Below are 24,091 nucleotides of genomic sequence, written 5' to 3' on the forward strand. Positions count from 1 at the left end.
AAGTGAAGACACTTGGACTAGTCACTGAAATGAGTTCAGTGTGGCCCACTTTTCAGCTGCTAGAAGCCCTCCCCATTTGGTCTCTACAAGGCTCATGGGCAGGTGACACAGCAATGTAGGTGAGAATGGTATGGAGGACGATGTCCCCAGCCAGAGCTGGCCAGGAACCAGGGCTTGGCCAGTATCTGCCCAGCACACGGACCACAGGCCCAGGACCCACAAGTTCCCGGAGGGCTAAGTGTAGCCTGGAGGCAAATGAAGAAAGGGGCTGTGCCCTTGTTCTCATGGACTCACAGCATCTCGGAGCCAGGCAGGTGACTGGGATGGAGCACCAGATGCTGAGCCACCTGCATCGGGAGCTTACTAAAGAGAGTCCCTGGCCTCACCCCCAGAAATTCTAATTCTGTAGGCCTAGAGTGAGGCCCAGGAATCTGATTTTTCAAACTCGCCGGTGCTTCTGATACGGGGTTTAGGAAGAACCAAACCCTAATACACCCTTCCCAAAGAAAAAGGGTTTTGGCCTCAACATCCCCAGGGTGTTGGCAGCCTTGCGCTCGAGCCCCGCTCGGCCTGCACTGACCTCTGTGTAGCACAGCATCTTATTTTCCCACATAGAAGCCCTCTCTGTCAGCGAGGACTGTGCTGTCTTCACTTGGCTCAGAGAGCATGAGCCACCCGTCCAGCAAAGTAGACGCAGAATCAGGACCGGGAGCCGGTCCTCCTTTCTCCCAGGCCGGCCCAGCGCAGTTCCGCCAGCGGGGCAGGAGCACCTGCTCTGTGCCGGGGCCCAAAGCAGCCGGGCCAGCTCCGAAGCGCGCGAGTCTGTTTATGCAGGCTGACAGCTCTGATCCACCAAAGGCGCCTGCTTCCAGCTCAGCCTCTAATAACAGCTCTTCCTCGGAATCCCTCCCGTCTTGGTGGGAGCGCAATATTTAGACATATCAAAGATTCCTTCCCCTTCTTTCATCGAGCCAACAGTGATATGAAAGGAGTACAAAGAAAAGACGGGTCTCTATGACAAGCTTCAGAGAGCAGCCAATTCCCTGACATCCCTCAAGACTCCAATTGACTCTGCGCTTCTCAGATGGGAGTCAGTGTGGTTACATAATAATAACACCTTCCATCTCTCTGGCGCTATTATGGGCCTTTTGCCAAAGTGCTTTCACAGGCATTAGCTTTTGAGCCCACAAAGTATCCGGGAGGTGGGCAGGGCAGCGATCCTTCTCCTCGGGTTACAAATAAGAAAATTGCTATGGGGAGGGGTTAAATGACTTGCCTAAGGTCATACAGCAAGTGAGTGGCTCAGCGCAGAGTCCTCCGGCAGGCAAGGAGTCTGGAGAGCACCAAATTCTAAATGGCCTTCCCTGAAAGACACAGAAGGGCCTTTGCTGGCTGGTAAATGGGCCCCGCCTGCCCCGACCTCCGCTCTCCCTCACATTCCCTCCCCACCTGCACTCTAGTTACACAGGATTCCTCTCAGCGCCTCCAAACCCACCATGCTTTTAGCACTTCGGTGTCTGTGCACACTCTGTCCCCTCCACCTGGCACATCCCTCTCCCCCGTCCTTAGGACTAGCTCCTTCTCATCCTCCTGCATCTACCTCCAGCACCCCCGCCTCCTCCAGGGAGCCTCCCCTGATGCCCATCTGGCAGAACCAGGTGCTTCCTCCTTGTGCATACCCCCACTCTGTCCCGTATTGTGCTGCATTATAATTAGCAACCTTAGCATCTCTGGCACCAAACTGTAAGCCCCCGTCCGTATCAGTCTACCCGGCTGACTTCACAAAGTACCACAGACTGAGCAGCTTAAACAAGAGAAATTTATTTGCTCACAGCTCTGGAGGCTAGAAGTCCAAAATCAAGTTACAGTCAGGGCTGGTTTCTGGTAAGGGCTTTCTTCCTGGCTTGTAGGTGACCACCTTCTGCTTCTCACATGGCCTCTTCTCTGTGTGTTCTTGGGAAGGTAGAGATCTCTGGTATCTATGCCTTTTTTTATAAGGACACCAGTCCTACTGGAGTAGGGCCCCATGCTTATAACCTCATTGAACCTTAATTACCATCTTAAAGGCCCCATCTCCAAACACAGTCACTTTTGGGGGTTAACATATGAATCTGGGGAGACACAATTCAGTCCATTACACCTCTCAAGGACAACAAGCAGGTCTGGCTCTCTTTCGAGGAGACCCTATCTAGCCAAGCCTGCTCCACAGCAGGGCTAGACAAATGTCCCATGCAGGAATCCCTTTTACAAGTCCCAGGCATGTCACCCCCAACTGCTTGACACCCCAAGAACAGGGAGCTCGCCATTCATTCTTAGATAAGAACATAACAAGTTAAAAGTCCTAACACCGCTCTACAAAGCCCAGTTGTTCCTACTGAAATCATCAAAAGAATCCATCCCTCATTCCCATTATTTGAAAATAACATCATTCTTCCCCTCATCTCGGCTTTTTTAGGTTCCTCACCCCTAGCCACCCAACTGCCCAGCAAGTGTCTGCTCCAATCATCCTCTCATCCCTCTTCCCGATCAGTGTGCAGGGCTTGCACAGAACCAGACAGAACAACTACCACGCCAGAGACCCTTCTTCCTCACTGGCCAGGAACAGACTGCAGACCCTCTTTGGCTCTTAAAGTTTTATGCAAGGCTAAACCTTGGAGACGACCTGTCTCCTTGTTCAGTGACTGCCTGGTGCAAAGGGTCAACACAGATGCCGCCTCCTCCAGGAAGTGCTCCTGATTCCCTCTTCAATGCTCCCAGGCCACCAGCACTCCCTTCTCGTGTAAAGCACATACCCCCACTCTAGTGTACATTTTCCCTATCACCTCTTCCACCACAGGAGGGTAGAGGGTTTGTCACATTCATCTCTCTGCCTCGGGCACCCAGCCCAGTTGAGAGGTCTTTGCACCCGTGCCCTGGGAACCACATGGCTGCACACGGGGCCTCACAACTTACCCGCTGCTGAATTTTAACAAACACTCCAAGAGATAATGGTTAATTTCACAGAGCCGTGAGTGGAGGCTGTTAAAATGTTAATATTATTTAAATTGTTTTACATTTTCGACAGTTTGAGCTGCAAATATAAATGTTTTCCATTCTTTCCACGGAGCTGAGCTCACAGAAATGATTAATGAGGCGCCCAATGTGGAATTTCCCACTTTAAATTAAGAAATGCAATGTGAAGGTGATGAGAAAAATACTCCACACCCACGTGCAATACACCGGTGGCTCTGGGGGCCCGACTCCCTGGCTTGTGGCCGCACCAGCTCATTTGCCCCCCTGGCCCACAGTGGCCATGTGGGCGAGGCTCCTCACTTCACCCCACCGGGCCTGACATCATCATCTGGAGCCGGGGATAATAAGATGTGCTCCAACCTTCCGCAGTGGGCTTGCATTTGGGGGTGCTAGGAGTTTCCTCCACAACATGTCCCCTGAGGTCACTACCATCTCATACCCATTTTATCCAACATATGCATAGTCACACACCCAGAGCTGGGGGTGCCTATCTGACATTAAAGCCAGGGCTCTGAATTACCATTTTTTTTAAAGATTTTATTTATTTATTTGAGAGAGAGAAAGAGAGCATGAGCAGGGGGAGGGGTGGAGGACACAGGACTCGATCCCAGGACCCTGAGATCATGACCCAAACAGATAACTGACTGAGCCACCCAGGTGCCCTCTGAATCACCATATTAAGTAAGATTAAAAAGTGCCTGCTTCGCCGGGCACTTGGGTGATTCAGTTGGTTAAGCATCCAACTCTTGATTTAGGCTCAGGCCGTGATCTTAGGGTCGTGAGATCAAGCTCCGCACTGGGCTCTGCACTGGGCATGGAGCCTGCTTAAGAGTCTCTCTCCCTCTCTCTCTGCCTTGGGACACCTGGGTACCTCAGTCGGTTAAGAGTCCGACTCTTGGTTTCAGCTCAGGTCACGATCTCAGGGTCGTGAAATGGAGCCCCAATCTTTCCCTTTCCCTCTGCTCTTCCCCCTGCTCTTGCTGTCTCTCTCTCTCTCTCTCTCTCAAATAAATAAAATCTTTTAAAAAGAAAAAGAATCTCTTTCTCTTCCTCACCCTATGCCCCACCCCCGTCTCCCTCTCTTAAAAAAAAAAAAAAAAAAAAAAAAAAGTGCCTGCCTCACAATAGTGATAACTAATACATGGTGGTTTGCCTCCCCACACCCCACCGCCCTTCCTCCACACCCTGATACTCCAGACCCCCTGGGTGAGATTCCTCACTCCCTGGGCCTCTGCTTCCCCACACTGGGAAATCTCCATGTCTGCCAGTTCTAACGTGGGCCAAATGGTGAGAGCCCAGCCTCAGCAGGCCAGCCTTCAGGCAGGGTGGGGAGCTGCATGCTTCGGGTCTCCCTCTTCCTCTCCCTCTGGATCCAGGCCTCAAGGCCCTCCTGATTGCAGGGCACAGGTCCACCAGCCTCACCTCCTGGTCTCAGAGAAGCGTCCAGCCTGGCCCTGGCCTCATGCCCATGGGGGAGACCTGGGCTCCCTGCTCAGTCCCCAGGGGGGCCGTACCTTATCTTCTTCTGGGCCCAGCATGGGGCTAGGTGCTGCATATGTATCATCTCCAAGACCTGTCTCCACACGTTCTCTGCAAAGGAGGTACTATTAGCACAGTGTTGCATGTGAACAAACTGAGGCTCGGAGGCCAAGCCAAAGGACACACAGCTTGTGAGCAGTGGGGTCTGGTCTTAAATCTAAGTATTCAAATTCCAAAAAGCCACACTGCTTCCTCCGCAGGGAGCTGCTGGATCAGAGCCCCTGACCCCTGTCACACCTTCAGGGCTTCATCTTCGCCTCAATAGACATCATTCATTCATCCCATCAGTCATTCATTCGTGCAGTGCCCACTCCAGAACAGGTCCCATGCTAAACCCTGAAGGAACGGGGGTCAGGGGGACACATTCATGGCCTCCCTGGGGCTGACAAGTCGGTAGAGGGTGACAAGCAGGGAAGCAACTGGGGAAAGTGTGGTTTGTGCCGTGATGGAGGGCAGCACAGATGAGGGCCCCCTAAGCCTAGCCTGGCATATCAGGGAAGTCTCCCTGGAAGAGCTGACATCTAAGTTGGGGTCTGAATGATAAGCAGGAGTTAGCCAGGCGAGGTGAGATGGTGCTCCTGCTGAGAGCAAAGCAGAGGCAGAGACCACAGCACGAGCAGGGAGGCCCTAGGCAGGGGTGAGGGGCAAGGGGGACCTGGAGAGAGGACGAGCCCTGTAAGACAGGCCACAGAAGACCTGTGGGCTTTACCCCAAGTGAGGAGTTATGGTTTTTCAGCAGAGGAGTGAGCGAGCAGATGTGGGCTCTGGAACCGTCCCTTTGACTACAGTGCAGAGAGGAAACAGAATGGGGCAGGACAAGCAGGGGCTAGGGCAGTCCCCTGTGAGCAGCCCTTGGCAGGAAAGGGGGGGATTGGGATTTAAAAACAGCCGGGAGAGCTAAGAGACTGGCCACTCAGTGAATGGGAGACTGAGGGGGTGGGAGGTGCCACGAGGAGCAACTGGGCAGGGTCCACCACCCATGGACAGCTGTCCTGCGGCTCATCCGGTGCTGGAGCCCCCATCCTCCCCTGGGCACTGTGACTGCCAAGTGCACTAGGAGCCTTGGGCTCCACCTCCGCCTCCCTGCTGAGCACCTGTCCTCCCTACCCCATCCCAGAGTGCAGAGGGCTGAGGGGGTCCTGACCTCACACACCCGAGCTCAGTGTGGCTCTAGCACCTTCAGAGTGACTGAAGGCAAGTGAGAAAACTTTCTCGAATGTTGGGCCCCACATCTATCAAACCTAACAGTCACTGGACGTGTCGGTGGCCAGGGGGTTCAATGAGATGAGACACATAAGGCCTCCAGGTCTGCCCAGAACATACCAAGCATTCAGTAAGTGCTGCTCTTGTTATTATTATGGCTCAGCCAAGCCTGCAGCTCCTTCTCAGACCCCTGCCCAGGGGAAGGGAGCAGCCCCCGGGTCCGTGGCAGGGTCCGTCTTGTCCCCCCTCCTGCCCCCTGCTTGCCAAGTGCCGGCGAGCACAGGCGGAGGCCCCCTCTCTGGGAGCAGGTCAGGAAGGCGGGCGGAGGGGGGTGGCCATGACGGATGGCTTTCGGCAGTTCTACGACGCGTCAAACGTTTCATGGAAGTCAGCGAGGGAGCCCGCCCTTCCCGCACTGTGGGGCGCGGGTTTGGGGGCCCTCTTCTTCTGCCTTGCTGATGTTCCCTGACGTTCTGGGAGCGTGGAAGGCACTTAGGTGCTTTGCTGAGAAGGAAGAGAATACCAAATGAAGCTGAGACCTCCTTTCCTCGTCTCTGACAAGGACATGTTCTTTCAGGAAAGGAGAGGGAAGTGGGCCAAGCACCCTCAAAGGCAAGAAGGCAGAAGAGCTCCAGCGCCAGGCGCCGAGGCCCGCCTTTTCCTGGCTGTGTGACCTCGGCAAGATTCAAAACTACTCCAGGCCTCAGCTTCTTCGTCCCTAAAATAGGGATCATAACAATAATCCCTACTTTGTAGGGCTGTTTTAAGATTACACAGGGAAATCTACACATACAAAGAGTTAGAACAGAGCCTGGCACACAGCAGGTGCTCAGTCCGAGCTGGCCGTAACAACAGGGGAGAGGCCGGTAGGAGGCCCTCTGGGCTGCCGTCCTGCCCTACTGCCCACGGGCTGTGTGGCCCTGAGTAAGTTCCCTACCCTGTCTGGGCTTGGGTTTCCTTACTCTGCCCCTCCAGGGCTTCAAGGCTCCTCTCTGCCCCTAGTCAGGGCCACACCTGCCCACGACCAAGAGGGACCCGCATACCTGAGTTCAGCGTGGCTTTCCCAGAGCTTTCTCAACACTGGCCACCTCAAAGCCAAATTTATCCTGAGATGAGCAATGATGCCCAGATAGCTGAAAGCAACAGAGACAGGAGGGGCTGGCTTCCATCACCAACCCTGCTACTCTCCTTCTTCGCCCCAGCACAGCACCCCCCACAGGCTGGCTTCCTTGACCCTCCCCTTCTGCTCATCCTTACCTCCAAGTCTTTTCTTTTCTCCCCTCATTCCTCTGCTCCCCAAATCCTTCCCACCCCTCAAGGCCCGTTTAATCCACGCCTCCTCCAGGCAGCCTTCCAGCTCCCCTTCCCAGCCCCTCCAGGACAGACCATCAGTATCATAGATCTTGGAAAGAACATGATCAAGTGGAACAGATTGGGCCAAAGAAGATGAGGCAAAATGGGCGGAGCTGATCAGAAATGCCATGCCCGAACCAGAGCAGGGCATCACATTGGACAAGCCACGAGCGGAGGCAGAGAACCCCATTACCCCAGTATAATAATAGCCATCCTGTGGGGGGAACAGTCCAGCCGCTGGGCACTACTCCTTACGACCCATTTTGCAGATGAGGAAAACTGAGGCTCCGGCTGAGTAAGTCACACGTGGATTAGAAAGTCAGTGAGTGGCAGTACCAGGATTCCCACGGGTCCTGGACATTAAGTCCAGGGGCCACACCATTAACCCAGTCACAGGCTTTTCGGGCTCTCGCGCCAGAGAGGGCTGTGGCCAGAATCCACAGGGAGGTAAGGCTGGAGCTCAGAAACACAGCTGGTCCTGGAGAGAGAGCCCTGGGCTCTTGCAGGGCAGACTTAGTCAAGTCACCCCACCCTGCTCCTCTCCAGGCCCAGTTTTATTAGGGAAATTCCCTCCCCTGGGTCTTGACAACACTCGGCCTCTGACGAATCCTGCTACAGTGATGAACTCAGTAGGCACTCAAAAGGATGTTTCCAAATGGGTGACAGGCAAGCCTCGGGCTGCCGGGAAGCCCTCTTGGGCACAGGCAGGCACACCCCAGGCCACAGCAAGTTCACAGAGCATCGCCCTGGCTGGAGGCGGTTCTCTGAGAACCCAGGGGCTGTCCCGCCTCCTCCATGCAGAACACCAGCGCATGGGATGGGGTTCACCCCTCGAGCTGCCGACAGCCTGGATTTCTAAGAGCCAACTTCAGTTCTCTCCCCTCCCTCTCGGGCACCACCGCTCTCTCCCCCAGCAAATAGCCCCAAGCTGGCTGTCCTGATAAACTGGGGCTTTGGGGACTTTCTTCAAGTGCCTTGTAAATGGAAGCGTCTCAGACCGACAGCTCTCAGTGTTCAATGAGATTATATTTCTTATTTAAATAGCTGATTGGAGGATTGGTTTCAAAGTAAGGCGCCGTATGCCCAGGGCCTCCTGTGGGCTCCCGGGGAGAAGCAATATAGTGTGGCATTGTGCGACGGGGTCTCTCCTTGCAGCTCCGGCCCCCATTCAGATGCCTCCGGGATGGGGGGGGCCAGGCGGCATGGGGGATAAAAGCCACCTCCCCTCTTGGTTTGGGGAGCCGGAGATTATGCCTTTCATTCAAGAGCGCCTTCTCCGGGGCTCCCCACCACGCTCTGCACCAGTTGTCTCCCCTCTCAAAGCGACGAGGAGATAAAAGGCAATGTGTTCGCTTCATCCCACCTCCGGGGAGAGCTCAAATCAGTCTTTTGTCAGTGGAGGATAAGCGCCACCATTTTAGGAAGGCTCGTTGTTCAGCGTGCTCTGTTGGAAGGTTTTGTACCAGCTCTCTCCGCCGTTTGTGCCGTGGTTTCCCTGGCCCCGTGCTGGGCCCCGGGCAGGCTGATGCATGCTTTCTGATTCGGAACCCACACTCGGCCCCGAGAGAGGTGGCATCGTCGTGGGTAGCAGGTGACCCCTGGCCCTTGGGGAAGGACAAGGTGTGCACAGGAACCAATTCTGCCTGAACGGGGCCACGCAGCCCCTGCGAGGGCCCGAGCTCTTTGCTTAGAGCAAAATCACAATTAATTGTGTGTCAAAATAACATATCTGTAACAGCAGCATTGGACCATGTGCAATCCCTCTCCTTTCAAGCTTTTGTCTGCTCGGGACCGGAGGGGCTTGTCAGGGCATCTTTGACACAGGCTGGCAGCCCCCGTCAAAAGCAGCCCCAGAATCTCAGTGACCGTCCCAGAGCCCCGGACAAGAAAAAGGCCAGTGGTGGCCTTGCAGGGTGCCCGGCTCGGTTTGTGGGGCCGGGCGGGGCCCGCGATCTTTGCTCGTGGCAGCTGCGGCGCAAGGGCGGGTGGTTTGGTATGCCAGGCACATCCAGCGCCTCGTGCATCCAGGCACCGCAATCAGGTAGCTGATGGGGATGCAAGTCACATCGCCTGGACCACTGCCGCAGCAAACTGATTCATGCTGCTACTTTGAGGCAGGGAGAAGGGACAGCGGGGCCCGGAGACGAACCAGCCTGGCTTTATTATACAGCTGCTGTTTTCAAGCTGGAATATTCCATCTTCTCCTGCCCCCTCGCTTTCTGCAGAGCCGGCGTTGGCTGCCTACCTGCAAAGACAGTGCTCATGCTGGCCCCTGGCTCTGACTGAACAACGGCATTATGCAATGCATAAAGAGTACCCGGGCAACAGACACAGGCATGGCTTAATTCGCTCAGTGCCCAGTGGCTTTTGAACGCCCCTGCATTCAGCCTTTATCCCGAGCGGCCCCGGGCCTCCCCTACCCTTTATTCCCCATCCCTCCCCATCACAAGCCTCCCTACACAGGTCTGTTATGGAGCTGATGGCCATGAAATGAGGGACACAAAGGCAAGGGGAGACAAGAGCGCTCTGTAACTGGGAAAGACCCTGGCTCTGGGTAAGGAGACCTGGCCATCAACTCACCGGGTGGCCTTAGCCAGTCCCTTCCCAGCTCCGAGCTCCAGGTCCTGTCCGCAGATGAAAGATGAGAACCAAGTCCCAGAAGGGCTTTTGCAACTCTGACATTCTATAATCTGGGTAGACACAGCTCAAAGCCATTGTTCACTTACTGATCGTGTAGGTCCTCCGGTGTATCGATGATATTCACCTTGACTGTGACCTAAGGACAGGCCACAGGTCAGGACAGTAAGTGCCAGGTGATGCCCGTGGCACGCTGGTGCCCGCCTGGCCTGTCTACGGCAGCGGCCACTGCCCAGATGCAGCTTGCATTTGCCCTGTAGGACTAGGAAGTCCAGTTTTGCGAGGTCCTCCAATTCTTAAAAAAAAAAAAAAAAAAAAGTGAAATTTTATGCCAAGGGTCACAATTTTAAAATGTTCTCTCAATTTCTCGTAAACACTGTCAAGTCAAACAAAATCTATCAGCGACTTTATCCGCTCAACAGGCTTTCAGGTTATAAAGTCAGGACCTGACAAGGATACCAGGTGTCTGGACCTCAGAGGCACCATCCTATAGAAGCCTAGAGTCGGGTAATGGGTGTTCTTGGGACTGGACAAATTCTACAGGGCAAGGGTGCCCCATTGTGCTTTGAGAAGAGAAGAGGAAAGGAAGGGAGGGGAGAGCAGAGGAGAGAGAAACCAAAACCGGGCCCAATGTCTGGGCTAACTGGATGGCCCCCTTTCCTGAAGTAAGGGAAATAGTCCTGTGGAGGCTGCTGGCTCTCACCTCCTCACTGACCCTGCTACCTGACCAAGTAGGGCCAGATGCCATGCCTAGACTCCCGTCTCCCCCACCCCCATGTGCCTGGGAAAGTGATTCTACCACTTAAGTTACCACCTACCCACCCAGACCCTGGCTCCCTACACTTCAGGCCTCAGTCTCCAAATCCTGCCCTCCTGATATAAGCCCTCCCAGCAGAGAGCATTTGCAGGCACTGTCACATAAAGACCCCAGGACAAGCAGGAGAGCAGACCTCTGCCCACAGAATCCCACACCAGCAGCAATGTCCCATCAGCCCAGCTTATAAAAATATATCCTAAAGAAGAGATGCCACATCTTAATAACATACCTGCAAGTCTCTGAGGCCACAAGTTCATGTTATTTCAACAAGTACTGAACAGCTGATATTTGCCAGCAGGGAGGGAAAATATTAGGTACAAGGAGCTCCTTGAGGGCCAGGAGAAAGGACATACTCATCTACACGTTCCATTAGATGAAAACACGGGAGTAGGCAGTCTGGGGCTAAAAGCAACCATCTTTTGTACGGATTGAGAGATCACTATATTACAGCACCAGACTTGCTGTCAAAAATATCTTCACAGACACAGCATTAATATAGGAGGCATGAGGCCATCTCCCTACTCATCACTGTAATACTAAATCAAGATCCTCTGTAGGACATAGATCAGATTGCCATGGCAGGCCAAAGGAGAAAGAGGTGATATTTGATCTGTCCTCTAAACATACATGCGGAGACGCAGGAAGGGTGTCTGTCCCTCCCCTCCAAATAAAGGGCAAGGGCATCAGTGAGAGCAAAGATGGGGGAGTGTGCAGAAAGTGGGAGGGATAGCCTGCTGAGCGAGTGGACAGTCTGCTGGGTGAGCGGTCCCCAACTCCGGGGAAGTTCAGGCTGGCTGCAGCCAAGGGGACATGGGAGGAGACAGTTGGAAAAAGGTGAGAGAAGGTGATTAGAGGCCAATCGTGATGAGCCCCAGGCAGACGGAAGAGTTTATGCTTTATTTTGTAAGCAATAGGGAGCCACTGGATGTTCACAGAGAGAGGGATTCCATTAAAACTGAGTTTCAGAAAGAGCCTTCACTGGCTACATGGGAGAGCAGTCTGGAGGCTGGGAGAGTGACCAGGAGGCAGGAACAAGGCCTGAACCAGGGCAGGGGCGACGGGGTGGCAGAGAGGAGACGGACATCATAATCAGCATAGGGTCCAGACAGCTTGGCAAGTGACTGGATACCAGGGGTAATGATGGAAGCTTCCTGCAGTGTAGGGAGGATGATGGCGCCACCCTCAGAACGAGGAGGAACGGGTTGGGGAGGGAAGAAGATGGTCTCAGACCCATGCTCTGAAGGGACGACCAGTCGACGATCGATGAGCAACCTCTGGGCTTGGCTGTGTGGGTTGGAGGGCCCTGGCACAGGCGAGGGGGTCTGGAGCTGGGGGATACTGGGCAGCCGAATTCCCAAGGAGGCACTGCAGAGGAGGCACCAGCCCGCCAACACTCCCCAAACCCCCGTCCACTGGGCCAGAGGCCGGTCGGTGAGCTCCAGCCTCTAGGTCCTGGGAGGCCCTAGTGCCTTATGGGGACCATAAATATTTGCCTGGTTAAGAGCCCTAACTGGAGACCCAGCAACAGCTTCTCCACTGTGGTAATTGACACATCTTTCATGGCGGGCTTAAGGAGGGAAACCGTCTCAAGTGATGGCACTTCACACTCGGTACTTGACATTTCCGAGGCACTCCACAGGCATTAGCTAATTAATCCTTGAGTCTGTTTAGCCCCCAAAAGAACTCCCAGAGGCTACACTTGTACCCCATGGGCAGGAGTCTCACACCCTCCTGAGGCTCAGGATACCGAGTGTCAGGGTGACAGCCTTGGAGATAGCCACTCGCCTGCTCCCTCCCTAGATGGATCCTGAGGCTACAGGCAACCAGCAAGGGAGCCTGAGAGAAGAGGTCTTCACTGTGCGGGTGTTTCCAGGGAAAGAGACGGCAAGGTGGGGCGAGGGCCAGGAGACTGACATGCGCTCAGCCAAACCAGGCGCTGCCCCACTGCGCACTTTACTGTTCGCTGATCATTTTTAGTGACTACACATTTCGCCATCAGAACGATCCTTGTCTTACGTTGGATTCCCCCAGGAGGAGCCCCTGAGACAAGGACTCAAGGTCAAGCAGTGTTTTGGGGATGCGGTCCCAGGAAGCACCAGCTGGGGAGTGGAAAGAGACATAAAGAAGGGACAGAAGCCCACGCAAGATGTGTTGTGGTGCGCAGGCAGGTCCCACCCCGCTGGGGCCCTGGAGATTCATAGAGCACACTTCAGGGAGCTCCCACCAGCCATAGGTTGAGGGTTGCAAGCGAAGCATTCACTCCCTCCACCTGCCCGTGCCACCTGTGCATCCAGATCCACCAGAAAGCCTTTCAACGAATATCCCTAGGTGCTTGCCTCAGACACTGCCAGGAATGGAGAGCCCGGGAACCATCAGTGTCCAGAGACATGGACAAAGCATCAGCAGCATCAGGCATAATACCACTATTCCCTATCTTCAGAGAGGACGCTCCAGAGGCCCCAAGGTGGGACCTATGTGGCCAAGCTTACACAGGTGGGAAGCAGTGGAGCCCGTGACCCAAGTCCCTTTGCCTCCAAAGCCTGGGTTCTTTCCACTGTATCCCACGGTCTTCCAGGCTCAGCGTCTCCTCTCCTCCCGCCTTTCTCCTCATCCTAGACCCACAAAACAAGGGACAGGCTGCCTGCTAACGGCGTCGGCTCCCCTCCGAATCCGTCTCTCAGACACCGGACTCTCGAGCAGGTTTCCCTGAGCTAAAGGCTTAAAGACAGATCTGTCTGTTGACAAGGTCTGGAACCAAGCGAGCAACCCTCCCTCTGCAACATCTATTCCTCCATTCGCAAGTCCCGTTTTTTTTTACTTGGCCCTTTAATTCACTTGATAACTTTGTGAAGTGCAGATCGGCAGGGTTTCAAAGAGCTGTAAATTCTCCATCCCGATGCCACCGATCCCGCTGCTGGGTTTGTGCTTTGTTTTCGCTTGCACAAGCCAGTGGTAAGCACTTATCACTGGCTGGAGAACTGAAGTTGGCAGGAGAGATTTCTGTGCATTTGGGGGATTAATTTGCCAAGCACCTTCCCCAGCAGAAATTCAAAGGATAGGAGCCAAGTGTAGAGGGGTGCAGGCAGCCTGGCAATCACGAGCCAAACCCTCTTCCGTAGGCAGCTCTCTCCAACCTCGAGAAGAAATGCAACATGTCCCTGCTTTCACATCCCAGAAGGCTCTGTCTCCTCCTCCAGTGAGCACTGTCCCATCAGAGCCCAGCTCAGGAGGGAAGCTGAGGGCCAAGGAGGTGGTGGGGTGGCCAGGTGGAAAAGGGAAAGACCCTGGGACCAGGCATGTCCCCGACAGTGGGGCACATACTTAGCCCAGCCACCAGGACTGGAAAACTCACAGGTAAGCAGGTGCAGCAGTGAGGATGGCCAGCCACGAGCATCAGCAGGACCAGCTACAGGCAATAAGCAAGAGAGTGACCAGAAGTCTCAGAAACGGAAATAGGCAGAGATCTGGCAGGTAGATTGGTGGTCATAATGTTGATTCTCTTTCAAAGGAGGGGCACCTGGGTGGCACAGTTGGTTAAGCATCCGGCTCTTAGTTTCAGCTCAGGTTGTGAGATCGAGCCCTGTGATGGGCTCCACACTGAGCGCGGAGTCTGCCTGAGATTCCCTCTCCCTCTGCCCCTCCCACTCGTGCTCTCTTGCTCTCTCTCTCTCAAATAAATAAATAAATCTTTAAAGGTGTGCTGGAAATGGCTTCTACAGCTCTCAAAATGCAACTGTTACATTTCCAGAAAGTCTACAAGTAGTTGTTAAATACAGCCATTATTAAAAATTATATAAACTTACAATTCAGCGATTTATATTAAGAACAGAGGTAAAACAAAAAAAAAGAACAGGTTAAAAAAAAGTACTCAAAATTTATTACTTCCTAATTCTTTTACTACATCTTACTATCATCGATATTGTTGAGTTTATTTACATCTATTGAATCTGTCTGATGGTGATTCTTTATCCTAATGGCTGTTGTGCATCTCCTAAAGTTAACCCTGTTGGTAGTATTTACACCATAGAAATTGGCAAACACTAAACATTTGGGCTTCACTCCCACCCCCCTGGTAAACCAGTGTTTAGCAGGATTTACCAGCACAATCCTGGTAATTGCTACCCTAAATCAAACACTTCATCTCCCCGGCACCACCTATGCACCTCATGTTAATTACAGTATAACCTGGGCGTGTATGACATACCAGTTATTAAAAAATACTGATTTACTTTCAGTTTGGTTGGTAAATAGCTGCTGTCCCAAACCCCCTGTGAAAAACATCTTTCCTCCAGCCACACAGCCCCTCCCACAATGCCACTAAAGGATAGTGCCTGAGCCTGTTCTAGCATCGGCGTTCATGCAGTTGTCAATATTTGTACCATAACCTCTGTTTACAACTATCCTACAAATTAGGTATTATTATCCCCAACCTACAGAGAAGGAAACTGAGGATCTGAGGGGAAAAAAAACCTCCCCAGAGTCACACAGCTAACAAAAAAACAGAGCTGGGATGACCCCAAAGTTGGCCTGAGCCCAGCCAGTGTTCCCAGACATGGGGCCACACCATTTCTCACTGGCCTGGAGGTCTGAGGGCTAGTGGCAGGGACTGGGCTCCAAGCCCTGGGAGACAAATAGAATGAGCTATCTGCTCAGGTTAGCTGAGTTGGGCCCTGGGCTTGAGGGAGGGGGGCATGAGAAGGGCCCACTTGGTAAAACAGTTGGGCTTGTCTCATGAACAAGGCAAGCCCTGTTTACTAGAGCCAGACGGCACACCAGAGATGGCCCAACAGCAAAGATATCCTGGAGGCAGAAGCACTGAGATCCAGCCTAGAACTCCTGAGGTCTCAAAATGAGACTGGCCCATGAGGTTCAGGTGGTTCAAGAGTCCTCACAGCTGAGCCACTAGACATTATGGGGGCCCTCCCCTCTCCTCCCCTTCCTTTTGGTGCCCAATCTGAGCCCTTTAACAGTGAAGTATAAAACCCTATGTCTCTCCTCAGGAAGCTTACAATCTGTGCTAAGGAGAAGCTGCATGTACGTATGAATAATATAAATACTAAATATTTGGTTAACGTAATACAGGTGAGGTCACAAAGCAGGTGTCATGGCTGAGAGAAAGCTTCCAAAACCAAGACAGATGCCCTCCTCTGTAAGACATGCCATCTATTGGACAACACAAAGATTTTCCTATCACTACAATTCCCAGACATAGTGTGTGCCATTGTAAGACTGAATCACAAAGTTAGCAGTTTTCTGGAGGAAAAATACTGCCTTGCCGCATAAAATATGCAAAATTATAAGAGCCATCCTGATTTCAGAAATGTGCATTGTAAGACAGAAAAATATATCCTCATGTTCCAAGGTCACTAGAACAAGGGATATGGCAAAGAGCCTGTCCCCTCGAAGCTTCCCTTGAGTCAGTCAGTCACTCAGTCATTCAATGAACAGGCATTAAGAAACCAGTGCTGGGGACACAGCACAGAGCAGTAAATGCAGACTTGCTCCCTGCTCTCCTAGAGCTCCCTGCTGAGTGGAGAAGGTGGTCATTACCTTTAATAAAACAAATACATACGCACTTACAGAGAGGAGCATCTGCTATGGCCCTGCTGGATGTTGCAAGAATGTTAGAGAGGAGGGACTCTTTAAACAGGTGGTCAGGGAAGTCCTCTCTGAAGAAGCCCCTCTAAAGAGGAGGGTGGGGTAGGGAGGGGGCTCCAGGGAGAGGGGAAGGCGGTCAGCCCAGCAGGCGCAGAGGGTACAGAGGGAGGGTGGTACAGAATCAGGTCAGAGAGGTCAGCAGAAGTCAGACCAGGCACAGCCATGTAGGCCATGGCAATGGGTTTGGCTCTAATCAGAGCTCAACTGGGAGAACATGGATAAAACTTTAATGCAGGGAAGTGACATATGCTGATGTAGGTCTTAGAAGGATCCCTCTGATCCTGGGTTGAGAATAGACTAATCTGCGGTGGTGGGAAGAGAGACATAGGGAAACCAGTGACAGGGCTATTGCAGTGATCCAGGCATGCAGTGGTATCAGCTGGACTAGGGTCGTGGCCCTAGAGAAGGAGAGAGTAGACCGATTCACGATTTGGACAGAGCCAAGAGTATGTTTGACTGGGGATAGGGGGGAGGGGTGCTTTCATGGGCGATGCACTTGAGTAGGTGGAGGTGCTGTTAACAAAAGAGACACTAGTATGTGCACACCCTTGTCTAACCCAAGGAGAGATGAAAAAGTGCCAGGACCAGAGTCACCACTTATTGAAGCCTCAAGAGAGCCTGAGAGAGCAAGTTCTGATGCTGGACTGAACTCTTCTTAACTTATTTGTCCCCGAATCAGCAAGACAGACAGTCGATGATCTGAGTAGCAACATACAAAATAAATGCTGAACAAGTATGTGAGATGAAGAAAACACAAATCAGGTGTGATCCCAGAAGGCTTCATGGAGGAGGCGATTTCTCCTCTAGATCAAGAAAGACAAAGTAGCATCTAAACAGGTGAGGAGAACTGAGAAGGTATACCCTGGAGAGGGGGCAGTGGGGGCAAAGGTGGACACATATAAATATAGGGAGACATTAGAGCCAGCTGCCTATTCCATCTCTCCCCTCCCCTGGACAGGACAGCAGCTTTCTTGGGGTACCTCATCTGGTCCGAGGATTGCTTTTCTTTTTAAAACAGCATTATTAAGATATAATTGACATACAATAAACTGCACATAATTAAAGTCTACATTTTAGCAAATTTTGACATAGAGACACCCATGAAACCATCACTGCAATAAGATAATAAATATACCCATCACCTCCAGAAATTTCCTCCTGCACCTCCCTGAAAGCCCCCTGCTCCCATCCCCCAACAACCACTGATGTGTTTCCTGTCACTATCCATTGGTTTTCATTTTCCAGAATTTTATGTAAATGCGGGACGCCTGGGTGGCTCAGTCAGTTAGGCGTCTGCCTTTGGCTCAGGTCATGATCCCAGGGTCCTGGAATCGAGTCCCACATCGGGCTCCCTGCTCGGGGGGAGCCTGCTTCTCCCTCTGCCTGCTGCTCCCTCTGTTTGTGCTCTCTGACAAATAAATAAAATCTTAAAAAAAATTTTATGTAAATGCAATCATAAAGTATTACTCTTTTTTTTTCTGGCTTCTTTCATTCAAGATAATTATTTTGAGATTCATCCATGTTACAGCATGTATCAGTAATTTCTATTACTGAGTAATATTCCGTTGTATGGATAGCCTACAGTTTGTGTATCCATTCATCTGCTGAAAAACATTGCGGTCGTTTCCAGCTTGGGGCTATTACAAATAAAGCTGCTATGAACATTTGTGTACTTGGCTTTGTATGGACATATGTTTTCTTTCCTCTTGGGGAAAGAGATGGTTGTGGGCTGGCTGGATCACATGGTAGGTGTTTGATTAACTTTCTAAGAAACCGCCCAACTGTTTTCCACAGTGTTGTACCAATTTACTTCCCACCCACAGAGAGTTCCAGGTCCTCCACATCCTCACCAACATGTGGTATGGTCAGTCTAATTTTAGCTACTCTGAGAGGATGTATAACAGGATCTCATTATAATTTTAATTTGTATTTCCCTCGTGATTAATACGTTGAGCACCTTTTCATGTGCTTATTCGCTATTTGTGTATCTTCTTTAGTGAAATGTCTATTTAAATCTTTTGTCCACTTCTAATTGGTTTGTCTTATTATTATTGCAAGTTCCTGATATATTGGGACACAAGTCCTTCATCAGATATACAGTGTGCACTATTTTCACTCTTGGAGGCTTGCCTTTTTAATTCCCTTGACTGTATCATTCAAAAAGCAGAAGTTTTACATTTTTGTGAAGTACGATTTATATTTTTTCTTCTTTTATGGATTATGCTTTTGGTGTCATATTTAAGAACTCTGCCTAAACACAGGTCACAAAAATTTTCTTCTGTTTCCTTCTAGAAGTCTTATACTTTTACGTTTTACATTTAGGGTTATCATCCATTTTGAGCTAATTTTTGAATATGGCACAAGTTTTAGATCCAAGTTTATTTTTTTGGCATAGGACTATCCCACTGTCTCATGCCATTTGTTTAAAAAAGACTATCCTTTCTGCACCTTTGTCAAAAATCAGCTGCCCATGTATGCATGGATCTACTTCCACACCCCCAAATCCATTCCTTTGGTCTCTTTGCCTATCGTGAAGAATGCCACACTGTCTTGATTACTGTAGCTTAACAGTAAGCCTTAAAATCAGGCAGTATCAGTCCTCCAACTTTGTTCGTTTTCGAAATTGTTTTGGTTATTCTAGGTCCCTTTCATTTCCATATGAATTGTAGAATCAGCTTGCCAATTTCTACAATTTCCATGCTGCAGCACACCCCTCTTTCTACTCGGAGCATTTGACAAGAAAACAAATAGGGAAAATCTGAGCTGGGGTTGGTACCGCAACTCTGAACAAAGTAAGTACGCAGGAAGAATGAACTGAATTGAAGGAATTCATCTCCACCTCCAAGATGGAACAAGGGTGGTTTTGTGCTTCTAACAAAGCATCCCAGGGTCAAAGGTGATGAATACATAAGCCCTCAACAAGCCTGTCCCCTAACTCTGGGCATGGCGTATTGCCTCTTGATTCTCCATTAGAACACTCTCTCTTCCGCTCTGCTCTTTATTAGCCATTGGGTATAGTTCCTGCCCATAAGGAGCTCCCCTGCTGTATCTGCATCTTCTATACCTGGGTAACCAGAGAGTCCAGAACAGAAAAAATCCAGCCCTCAGTAGATGGGGAGGGGGGAGATAAAAGGAAAAGGAAGTAGGCATGCGCACTGGGAAATCCAATGGAATAGCAATTGCTGGGCATTGCTTTTGTAGCTTTAAAAGCTGTTTGGTGGGTTTCTAGAAATGATAATAGCTGACATGCTAGGCCATGTGCTAAGCTTTGCTCTGCGTGAATTTTCACATTCAGTCCTCAAAAGCATCCAGTGAGCAAGGAGCATAATTATACCCATTTTCCAGATGAACTGAAGCCTACAGAGTTTGAATGACCTGCCCAGGTCATTGCCAGCAAGTGGCAGAACCAGAACGAGAATCCAGGTGTGTCTGATTCCAAAGCCCACACTCTAGACTGAACCCCAGGATGATTCTGCCTTTAGGGATGGGAACTGGAGAAACCCCATAAATGTGGGCAGTCAGATTATCAACATGACTTAATAAGTTGCTGTTATGAGCCAGGATCAACCCCAGGACCCATCTGACATAGCCATATGTGATATAACACTCAGGGAAGATGCCCGACTCTCTTCTCGCCAGCTTGGGAAGCCACATCCTGACAAGAGGGAGGAGGCCTTCAGTGATGGATTTGATAACAGAAAGGAAAGACCTAGGGGAGCCAGTTTCTGTGGGAAGAGGTCACCTGGCAGAATCTTAACTCCTAGAGGGTGTTCGAACTGGCCTAAGCACAAAAGAGAATTTATGGGCTCTGGTACCAAGCGGCCAGAGACAGAGGAGCGTTGGGCCAATGTGAGTCATTCTCAGGAGGTTCTCTCTGGGTGGCAACTTTATGACTCACCCACACTTCCAGAGTTACATTTCTCCTACTTAAAACTTCTCTTAAAGAGAGTTCCAGCAAAAATCCCAAGCCAGATTCTTATTGTCTCAAGTAGGCCATTCCAGAACCCATCCATGAGATTCCTGGGCCCGACCCGAGTTCCATGTCACTCCTGGAGTCAGAGGATGGCAGCCAGTCCAGTGAAACTCCCTTGCCAGAGAGCAGGAGAGTGGTAGATCCCCAGAAGAAAACGGAGAGCTCAAGAGGCAGACAACAAATGAACTCTGATTTCTCTCTAACTTGGATATGCAGGGCAGACCCGCCCAGTCCACAAAGCATTAACTGATATGCCAACTGCTTTGTTGGGCTCTGTGTTAGGGGCCCGTAGCTGGTGTATGAAATTACAAATATGCAGATTATGGCCTGCTGAAGGAGAGGCACAAGCCACTCACGTGGGGTCGGCAGGTAGCTCCCTTGGCATCCAAGCTCCCACTGCAGAGAAGTGAAAACTGCAAGGTCTCAGTACACTCACAAAGGAAGTAAAGTCACAAGTTTATTACTTACAAATCCCAGAAACGGGGAGGTGAAAAAGGTGGGGGGAGGGGCGGGTCCTCCATCCCAGGGCAAGAGCGAGAACTTCTCATGGTCTCAACTCTAAGCTGTTGTTTTAAAAGGTGCCCTGAGAAAAAGCAAGGCAGGCACTTGGGGCGAGAATCCTCAGCCCTGGTCCTTACCTAAGTGTCTAGACTTGGGGTGTGAGCAGGGTTGTCATACCGCCAAATGCCTAGGAAGCAACTCGAAACAGCTGTCTTCTCATCACACTCTTCTGGTGTTGATCCTCACAAACTCAGAGGCATGTGCTTGCTTCCAACGGCTGGCTCCTCCCTCTTTGTCCTTTGCTAGCCAGTGAATCTCAAGGCCTGGCACCTACATGCTTGCAGAAGGCCTGGGCTGCTTTCTGTTCTACTGGCGACCCTCCTTTAGATTTATATATTCCTGGGTGTTCTTCCCCAGAATCTGGGTCTATAACTGGATATGCACCACTAGGGACAATGAAAAGGGCATGTGGAAGTGGAAATGTCCCCAAGCACCTGGGCAGTATGGTCACCATACCCACTGTCCTCTACCAAGTAGCATGTGGGCGAGGCCAGGAAACAACGCTTGGGTTGGCAACTCTACCCTCTCACTGGGTGCCCTTGCAGAATGACATCTTGTCTCAGGTCCCAGTAGGACGGAGGGGCTACTCCAAAAGCTATTGTTGGCTCCAATTAACTGGACAATTTAACACAGGACGGATGAGATTGAGTTGCCCACCAGAACATCCAGGATACGTGACTTGGCCCCAAGCTCCTGGGTCTCCTCTGGCCCACCGATGTCTGGCCCCAAACAGGGTAAGGTAGACCCCGCTTTTCTAGGGAGGTACTGGGGTGCGAGATGTTTCACAATGCAGCAGCAACAGCCACTGCAGCAAAAAAGGCAAGTTCAAAGGTAATTGGACGAGGAATTTTAAGCACCGCTGTTCCCGTGGCAAACTGCTTCATGAATACCCATCGGGATCTGTCCATATGGACAGCAGAAGGGCTCCTGCTGTTCTTTTGCTAATAAAAACTGTTGTGATTACATTTCCAATCCTCTCAGAACAGGGTCTCCGTGGGGCCGCGGCACGGCATGCCGAAAATGTGTCTTCCAGGCTGAGATAGGCAGCTCCCCTCCCTGCCACGGAGGGGTGCAAAGACCAGCACCCACTGGATGTGGAGGGAGGGTCCTTAGGGGAGTTGGGGCTGAACAGGTGTCTAAGTGTATCTGGGACTGTGTAGTCTCACACATACCATGCACACACACAGGAAAATCTTAATTAATGGAACAATCTTCCATAAGTGGTTCCAGTTACTAGCATTTTCCGGTTAATTAGAGGTTAACCTGCAATCACTTTTTTATTTCAACCTCCTTGTTGAAGTACATTAGTCTAATTTCACCCCTACCCTCATGCCTGAGCTCTAGCCATTGTCTGTGTAAGGAATGCCCTACCCACCCGCCCCATTCCCTGTCAATCAAAATCCTACCCATGCTTTCTGCCCCATGACAACTGAAACACTGCCTCCTCCACGAGGTTCTCTCTGATTCCCAGCCTGGGAGAAAATTTCCCTCCTGAATTTTCCTAGCCCACTGGGCCCCCCCCCCTTACAAAATACTTACACTTCCTATCTTTTCCCCTAGGAATCTCCAAACTCCAGCAGGTCACTGTCAGGGACTTGCCTCAGAAACCCCAGTGCCAAAAGCATAGGACATAGGATACAGCAGGTGCATATGGCTGTTCATTAAATAAACGAAATAATGTGGTTACATTAATTAATGTGGTTAAACCTTTAGGTTTAAAGGTTTAGGAGACTGGGATGAATCAAAATTCAAGACCTCTGGATTACTGAAAATTTTATAGTTTTAAAAAAAACAAATTCCTGATTTCCTTATTTTCTTTGTCTCATAAAAGGACTAAAAATTATTTAAAATTTCAGTTAATCAGAGGAACGGATAAAGAAGATGTGAGGTGTGTGTGTGTGTGTGTGTGTGTGTGTGTGTGTGTGTGTGTAATGGAATATTACTCAGCCATTAAAAAGAATGAAATATTGCCATTTGCAATTATGTGGATGGAACTAGAAGGTATTATGACAAGCAAAATAAGTCAGTTAGAGAAAGACAATTATCATATGATTTCAGTCATATGTGGAATTTAAGAAATGAAACAGAGGAACATAGGGGAAGGGAAGGAAAAATAAAATAAGATGAAAATTGAGAGGGAGGCAAACCATAAGAGACACTGAACTCCAGGTTTACTGCTTGCTCACAGAGCCAACTTGAGTCTGAGGTGGGCTCTGCTCCACACGGTTACTCAGGGACCCTGGCTGACAGTTTCCTCCACCTTAAATCGGCACCACCTAAAACTCCTGGGCTCCTCCATCACCGTAACAAGGAGACAGCCGTACGGTTGCGCACCAGATCTCCTACGCTTCATCCCAGAAGTGACCCCCTCACTCTTGCTCACAGCCATTGGCCAGAGTAGCACATGGTCCTGGGGGAGCAGATGGACCCTCAGTGAGATGACCACCACTGTCTCTGCCACCCTCTAAGACACTCCTCGCTCCCACTCTTCCACCTACTTAGGATAAATCCAGACTCTCCTCCATAAAATTATCCTCCATAAGAAAGCCAACAGGACATCAGTGTCCCCACCCACAGGGCCAGTGTTGCCAGCCCTCGCCATAAGCCAAAGAAGCCCTCTCTCTATAACAAAAAGAGCCTGGTTGGTGCCAATTCAAAAGTAAGCCAACCCAGCCATCCTCAGGCTCCAGGGCAGCCCCAACCTCCACCGCCATGGGATTGACATGGTTAGGTCCAGCTGAGCATTCCCTACTTCTGGGCTGACCAAGTCACCCCATTACAAAGAGCTACCGCAGCCAGACCACTCCTCCAGCCCCTGCTATATCCCTGCCAGCTGCCAGCCTCAGCCCACTGTGGGGCTCTGTGCCTCCCAGCCCACACTGGCCTCCCCCCTGCCTCCGATGGCAGCTTCCTAGGATAGATCCTCCTCACAGACCACCAAAACCCTCCTTCTTGGGTAGTCCCCAGTCTTCAAACCACCGTGCTGGTGGGGCAGGGAACGGCTGGAAAGAGGGACACATTCAGAGCCCATCAGTCCTTTGGGGGACTTTTTGAAACATATTTTTATTCCTCCTACTTTGCTGGTCCATCTGGAGGCCACATTCATCAAGTTCACAATCAAGAAGAAAGGCTGAAGGTAAATGACTGACTTCATCAATAAAGTAGAGGATCTCCCCACCACCACCACCACCTTCTCCAGCCAGAGGACAGCTTTGATCATGAGACAGGGAAGAAATGGGGTAGCTCCCACCCTTTTCTGATGCCCCCAGGTGAGTCATATCAACGCTGAATGAATAAGAGAACGAGTGAATGAATGAAAGAATGTCACATGACAAGTG

The 24,091-nt window shown here is 50.9% G+C and overlaps 1 long non-coding RNA gene across 1 annotated transcript in view; it reads right to left on the minus strand.

Annotated features, from left to right (window-relative positions):
* Positions 1 to 7,928: 7,928 nt before the first annotated feature.
* Positions 7,929 to 24,091, minus strand: part of LOC141370304 (uncharacterized) — a 44,271-nt gene continuing 28,108 nt past the window's right edge. Inside the window, exons 2-3 of the long non-coding RNA XR_012374212.1 lie at positions 9,834 to 10,039; positions 7,929 to 9,352 (exon numbers count right to left, since the gene is read on the minus strand). This is a non-coding gene — a long non-coding RNA (uncharacterized lncRNA). The remainder of the gene's footprint in view (positions 9,353 to 9,833; positions 10,040 to 24,091) is intronic.

This window comes from Callorhinus ursinus, unplaced genomic scaffold (assembly GCF_003265705.2).
Source record: "Callorhinus ursinus isolate GAN/ISIS: 27379988/994484 unplaced genomic scaffold, GSC_fseal_2.0 scaffold31, whole genome shotgun sequence".
NCBI lineage: Eukaryota > Metazoa > Chordata > Mammalia > Carnivora > Otariidae > Callorhinus > Callorhinus ursinus.